We start from the raw sequence: 7,257 nt of genomic DNA, 5'->3' as shown, positions 1-7,257 counted from the left end.
CTAAGGAAATTGCTTGTGTGACTTGTGGTTAGCCAGTGGGGTGAGACCAAAGTCCTTTTGTCTGGCTGGTTTGGTTTGCCTTAGAGGTGGGAAAACCCCAGCCTAGGGCTGTAACTGCCCTGTTTGAGCAATTGGTCCTGATTTGGCACTCTCAGTTGGGTCCCGCCAGAATCGCTCCGTCACAGGGTACAAGGCAGGTCGGGCCAGTCCTGGCAGGCTCCTTGGGCCGTGGGGGTTTCCCAGTCGTGGGCTAGGCTGGAGGCGTCTGGACTCCCCGGTGGGTGGCCCTCCAGTGAGCTCTGAGGCCTAGCCTTTATACCTCCGGGTCGACGCCTGACCTTCTTCTTCCAGGGCAACTTTGGTGGGGGGCGAGGCCTCTGTGCCCAGGACAGGCCCCCGGCTGCCCTCTGTCCACAGGAACAACCTGAGATGTTGGTTTTACTGAGTCTGTTCCCCTGCAGCGACTCCAGTGACTGTGATGCGCTGGCAGGTTTCTCAGAGGGAGCGGAAGTGAGGTCCCAGAGTTCACACCAGGTTCTGTCTGTCATCCTGACACTGATCTCTGTGACACCTTGGCCAAATCAAATCTCCTTGTGCCTCACTTTCCTATCTGTATAATGGGGATATGTTCATGGTGACTTTCCTTTGCTTGGTGTTTTGAATGTAAGGTGCTGAACAGTCTGATGATCGTTACTGATGAGAATTACTGATCTCTTATTTCTTAGTGACAGTCAGTACGGCTGCAGAAAGTGTTTGTATCTCCCCTAAGTCATCTCTCCCCAGATCTGTCTGTCTGCTACCTACCCATCCCTCCTGGGCATTTACAGGGTTTCAGACCCTATGGAGACTTAGACATTATCTCTAGTTTTCTTCCTAATCAACTATAATTTTTAAATGAACACAAGTGCAGAGCAGCCAATTCCTCTCTGACTCAGCACAGAGCCCAAGAGATCTCATCTCCCTTTGGGAAGGTCCCTTAATTACTCTTTACTCCTAAAGGTGGATAAAGAGCACAGAAGCGCAGACACGTTTGTCTTCAGCCTGTTTACATCCAGATGCCGCTTCTCCCGTAGAGGCTGAGCGAGCCCCCCTGGGATTGCACAGAGCTATATTATAAACAGCACAAACCCCTGTATCAGCTCTCGGTGTGCGATGCTGCTGCAGATGCTGGGCTGAGAGAGGTGTGGGACACGGCTACCTGAGGGGGATTCCCAGGGAAGACGCTTCCATCTCAGGATTCACAGGTACCATCTCTTGCTGAGGAGCTCACCCGATCGACAATCCCAGTGCAACGTGGGTGTGGTGGGATAGAGAATAGGTCTGGGCCGGGGTCCTTTCCGATCTGCACAGCCACTAAACATCCCAGGGCTCCAGTATCACTGGGCAAAATGTCACTCTTTTCTGTGCACTCCCTCCCACCCTGGCTGATGGCCTCCAGCCCCAAGGTGCCTGCATTTCAGCAGCACAGGGGATCCTTCAGGATGAAAGGTGTAGGTAGATGGAAAATATAAGGCCAAATTCTGAGGCCATGGCCCATAGTTTGCTCAGGCCCCACTGAGGCAAAACTCCCCTTGGAGTAAAAACTGATGAAAGAGCTCAGGACCCAGCTGTGTGTTAACGCACAGACACTGTCACCTCCTGCTCCTGCATTTCATGGCTTTGGTTGTTTGGGTGGGGCGGGGGCTGGCTGTTACCTCACTTTTGTCTGCTGGAAAACACGGAGGTGCTAGGGTTCCTCACTAGAACAATTATAAGAATTATTCAACATGGGCAAGGCGTCTTCTCTCCTCACTTCATTTGAGAAGTCGGCTGAACTGTCATGCCTGAAATGTTCAAAAAACAATTAAACCAGAAGCAGACACTCAGCGTGGGAAATTTCAGTCCAAATGCTTAAAATTTGGCAAATTAATAAGCATCTGAAAATCAGGTCCCCTAATGGAAGGTGTCAGATGCCTTAACCCACTGTGCTGAGACAGAGCAACTCTTCTCCATCTTTTCTTTGGCAGCTTTTCAAGTAGCTGAAGACCATTTTCATGTCCTGGCTCAATCTTCTCTTTTTCAAATTATACATATCCAGTTCCTTCAGCCTTTGCTCGTATGGCTTGAATTCCATCCCTTGGATCCTCTTCGTCTGTCATCTCTGGATCCTTTTCAGTTTCTCTACATCCTTCCTATACACTGATGACCCAAACTGGACACAATACTCCAGCTGAGGCCTAACCAGCACTGAGTAGGGGAATACTATCACCTCCGGAGATTTGCATGCTATGTCTTTGTTAATGCAACCCACAACTGCATTTTCTTCCTTTGCAATAGCAAAAAAATCCACACCCCAGAGAGATGTCACTCTATCAACCTAATAGACAGCATGAGGTGAATGGAAGAATTCTTCCATCAACCTAGTTACCACCTCTTGGGTACGTGGATGGGAGAACTCCTGCCGTCGATGTAAGTAGAATCATAGAATATCAGGGTTGGAAGGGACCTCAGGAGGTATCTAGTCCAACCCCCTGCTCAAAGCAGGACCAAACCCAACTAAATCATCCCAGCCAGGGCTTTGTCAAGCCTGACCTTAAAAACCTCTAAAGAAGGAGATCCCACCACCACCCTAGGGAACCCATTCCAGTGCTTCACCACCCTCCTAGTGAAAACATTTTTCCTAAGATCCAACCTAAACCTCCCCCACTGCAACTTGAGACCATTACTCCTTGTTCTGTCATCAGATACCACTGAGAACAGTCTAGATCCATCCTCTTTGGAACCCCCTTTCAGGTAGCTGAAAGCAGCTATCAAATCCCCCCTCACTCTTCTCTTCTGCAGACTAAACAATCCCAGTTCCCTCAACCTCTCCATATAAGTCATGTGCTCCAGCCCCCTAATCATTTTTGTTGCCCTCCACTGGACTCTTTCCAATTTTTCCACATCCTTCTTGTAGTGTGGGGCCCAAAACTGGACACAGTACTCCAGATGAGGCCTCACCAATGTCGAATAAGGGAATGATCACGTCCCTCGATCTGCTGGCAATGCTCCTACTTATACAGCCCAAAATGCCATTAGCCTTCTTGGCAACAAGGGCACACTGCTGACTCATGTCCAGCTTCTCATCCACTGTAACCCCTAGGTCCTTTTCTGCAGAACTGCTGCCCAGCCATTCGGTCCCTAGTCTGTAAGAGTGAATGGGGTTCTTCCGTCCTAAGTGCAGGACTCTGCACTTGTCCTTGTTGAACCTCATCAGATTTCTTTTGGCCCAATCCTCTAATCTGTCTAGGTCCCTCTCTATCCTGTCCCTACGCACCAGCATATCTACCACTCCTCCCAGTTTAGTGTCATCTGCAGACTTGCTGAGAGTGCAGTCCACGCCATCCTCCAGATCATTAATAAAGATATTGAACAAAACTGGCCCCAGGGCTGACCCTTGGGGCACTCCAATTGAAACCGGCTGCCAACTAGACATGCAGCCATAGATCACTACCCACTGAGCCCGACGATCTTTTTCCACATCCTCTGTCAGTAGGTTGCCTCCCTCATTCAGTGAGCGGCCCACACTTTCCTTGACTTTCTTCTTGTTGCTAACGTACCCGAAGAAACCCTTCTTGTTACTCCTAACATCTCTTGCTAGCTGCAACTCCAAGTGTGATTTGGCCTTCCTGATTTCACTCCTGCATGCCTGAGCAATATTTTTATACTCCTCCCTTGTCATTTGTCCAATCTTCAACTTCTTGTAAGCTTGTTTTTTGCATTTAAGATCAGCAAGTTAAGCCAAGCTGGTGGCCTGCCATATTTACGATTCTTTCTACACATCGGGATGGTTTGTTCCTGCAACCCTCAATAAGGATTCTTTAAAATACAGCCCGCTCTCCTGGAGTCCTCATACTGCTTCTTTCCAAATGCAGAACAAAACTATTTCTGCAACACATCTACATTTTCTGCAACATTAACAAGTTTCCTTTCTCCCTCTAGGAAATGGCTAAACCTTTTCTAGGATTTCTTTTCTTCTTAATATACTTAATAACCTCCTTTTTTTGATCCTTAGCCCCACCTTAGCATGGAGTTTTCCCAGATGTCTTGAACGTCCCTTCTCAATTTTTCATAACTTCCCATTTGTATTGCTTGCTATCTCTTTTCCCTTTTTTCCCGTTTTTATGTACACCTCTACCCCGATATAACATGACCCAATATAACACGAATTCGGATATAACGTGGTATAGCAGTGCTCCGGCGTGGGAGGGCCTGCGCGCTCCAGCAGATCAAAGCAAGTTCGATGTAACGCGGTTTCACCTATAACGTGGTAAGATGTTTTGGCTTCTGAGGACAGCGTTATATCGGGGTAGAGGGATATTGCTTTTCCCCACATCATTGCTGCCTTCACTTGTCCACTGAACCTGTTTTTTAGCCAAAGTTCTCCACCTCCTTGACTGTGGAATCGTGACTATTTAGCTAACCAATAAATTCTTCTTAAAGAACTCCCAAGCTTCATTCCCATGTTTCTGTCTAATATTTTCCTCCCAGTCAGTTTTCTTGATAATTTTCTACAGCTTTGGGGAATTAGCCCTTTTGAAGCACTAAGTATCTACAGGTATTACTGGCTGGGAACTGTTCTCTGTTTCTCCAACTGAATGTCATCAGTTCTATTCTTTATATTCCTTTCCTTTATTATCTGCCCCTTCCTTGTCTCTTCTCTAAACAAAACAGTCCCAGACTTTTCAGTTTGTCGGCATATGGCAGCCTCCCCCATTCTCAGAGCCTGTCTCAGAAATCCCCTTTATAATGCTGTATCACTTTTAGAGACTGGGTGACCAAAACTGAGCACATATCCGGAGCACGTTATTCTCCATCCCATTACTTAGGCATCCAAACATTTTCTTTGATTTGGCCACTGCTGTGAATGAGCAGGTGTTTTGTTGACCTGCTGTCAATGCGGCCGAGGTCTTTTCCCTGAAGTGTGTTCTGGTTGCGATGTTTCTCCCTGGCACATGTCTTGGCAAAGGTTTGGGCTTTTTTACACTCAAATTTAGAGCAACCAGGTGAATGGGGAGCTCCCTGCAGCATGGACTCTCCAGCCTGGCTTTCATTGCATTAAGGAACAATGATGGCTAACCAGTATCCTCACTCATGTTTCCTGCTGCTGCCTAGTAAGGTTTCCCACACCACGACATGTAGAATTATTGAGACATGAAGCACCATCAAATATGGAATTGGCATTAGTAGAGTCAGTTGTTCATAATTCATTTCTCTGAAAAATGAAAATGTGGGTGAAGAGCAGCCAATCTGCTTCACCAATGAGAACAGCCTCCAGTAGTGCATGTAGTGTCTCATATTAACATTGTCTCTCCACCCAGGCATTTGTATTGTGACCATCACCCTAGACCCTGGGCACATACAGGAAGTCAGGAGAACATACGGTACATGCAGGAGACACCGTTTCGCCTCAGAGTTGGATACCTTCTCCTCTACTCTATGTCAGATTCCAACACAACCGATTTCACCAACCCCTCCACCTTCATCCTGCTGGGCATTCCTGACCTGGAGACGGTCCATGTCTGGATCTCCATCCCCTTCTGCACCATGTACGCCATAGCCATCTTGGGGAACTTCACCATCCTATTCATCGTGAAGATGGAGCCAAGCCTCCATAGGCCCATGTACTATTTCCTCTGCATGCTGGCTGTCACTGACCTGGTCCTGTCCACGGCCACTGTGCCCAAAATGCTGAGTAACTTCTGGTTCAATTCCAGGGAGATCGATTTCAGTGCCTGCCTCACCCAGATGTACTTTACTCTCAGCTTGTCAGTGACTCAGTCTGGGATCTTCATGGCCATGGCTTTGGATCGCTATGTGGCCATCTGTGATCCCCTGAGACATTACTCTATCCTGACAAACCCCGTGGTGGCCAAGATTGGCCTGGCTGTGGTGCTGCGCAGCGCCATGGTCGTACTCCCTTTCCCTTGCTGGCGAGGCAGTGGCCATATTGCAGAACCAACATCATTCCCGAGCCGTACTGCGCACACATAGCCGTGGTGAAGCTGGCCTGCGCCGACACCCGCGTCAGTAGTTACTACGGCCTCTTTGTGCTATTCTGTGTGATGGGTCTGGATGTGATTTTTATTGCCTTGTCCTATACCCAGATCCTCAGGGCCATCTTCAGGCTCCCCACAAAAGACGCCCGGCTCAAGACTTTGGGGACCTGCGGCTCCCACCTTTCTGTCAGTTTAGCCTTTTACATCCCAGGTCTCCTCTCCTCCCTCATGTACCGGTTTGGGCAGAATGTGGCCGTACATTTCCATGTACTTATTGCCAACATGTGCATCTTGCTCCCCCCCATGCTGAACCCCATCATCTACGGGGTGAGGACCAAACAGATCCGGGACAGGCTGCTCCGGCTCTTTACTCATAAAGGGGCCTAAGGTTTTCTCCTGGTGCTCTGGCTCTCAGACCGAGCTCCGTGCAGAGCTGGCTGGTAACACGGTGCTGGGCCCGCTTCCCGGAGTCACTCACTGGGCAGCCAGAGAGACATTAGACCCTTCCCTGACCTTACTGTGCTGTGTCAGTGTGAGAAACTGGGGAATCAGTCTGTGTACAACTCATTAACTCATTGGGTTGCACCTTTCTAACTGCTGGTAACTGGACCCCGTGACTTCACCCTCTGCCCCACATTCCCTTAAGACCCTGACCTCTGCCCCACATATTTCCCCTAGGCCCCTTCCCATGCCCCACCTAGTCCATCGAGACCCAGCAGCCCCCTTCTCCATTTCTTCCACCATTGCCCTGCCCTTGTCCCTGGCTTATCTACTCCCCTCCACCTCCATCTCTGACAAAGCTGGGCTCACTCTTCTCTGAGACTGGTAGGAGCTGCTGAAGCCAGAATAAGGGCCCTGCCTGTTGGGATGATGTGGCTCCGGCTGAGCAGGGGCAGGCATGGGTTAATGACCCAATGCCTCCCCCCAGCCCTGCAGGAACCAGACACAGCCAGGTCCCTTTCTTGGCTGCACTTTCTAGTTCAAAACCAGGCACCTGAGAACCCTGCATGGCACCCAGACACAGAAGCCAAAAAATGGAGCGTCTGGATAAAACCTAGATCGGTGGAAACCCCATTAACTCATCCGTTGTTATAAAAACCGTCTGTATCCCCTATGTCTTTGGGCTTTTCCTGTACTCTGCTCTCACCCACCTTGTATGAAGGGGGTGAAGGCTGAGGCAGAGACATCTCTCTGTGAATAGGTTGGTCATTGACTCTCAGCCCCAGTGAGAGCTCACCCA

General features: G+C 49.1%; 1 pseudogene; it reads left to right on the top strand.

Moving 5' to 3' along the window:
• The first annotated feature begins 5,457 nt into the window (after positions 1 to 5,457).
• On the top strand, positions 5,458 to 6,404 carry LOC120399542 (annotated as a pseudogene).
• The last annotated feature ends 853 nt before the right edge of the window (positions 6,405 to 7,257 follow it).

This window comes from Mauremys reevesii, linkage group 1 (genome assembly GCF_016161935.1).
Source record: "Mauremys reevesii isolate NIE-2019 linkage group 1, ASM1616193v1, whole genome shotgun sequence".
Lineage (NCBI taxonomy): Eukaryota > Metazoa > Chordata > Testudines > Geoemydidae > Mauremys > Mauremys reevesii.
Note: the sequence above shows the minus strand (reverse complement) of the source record. Positions and strands in the feature narration are given on the sequence as shown.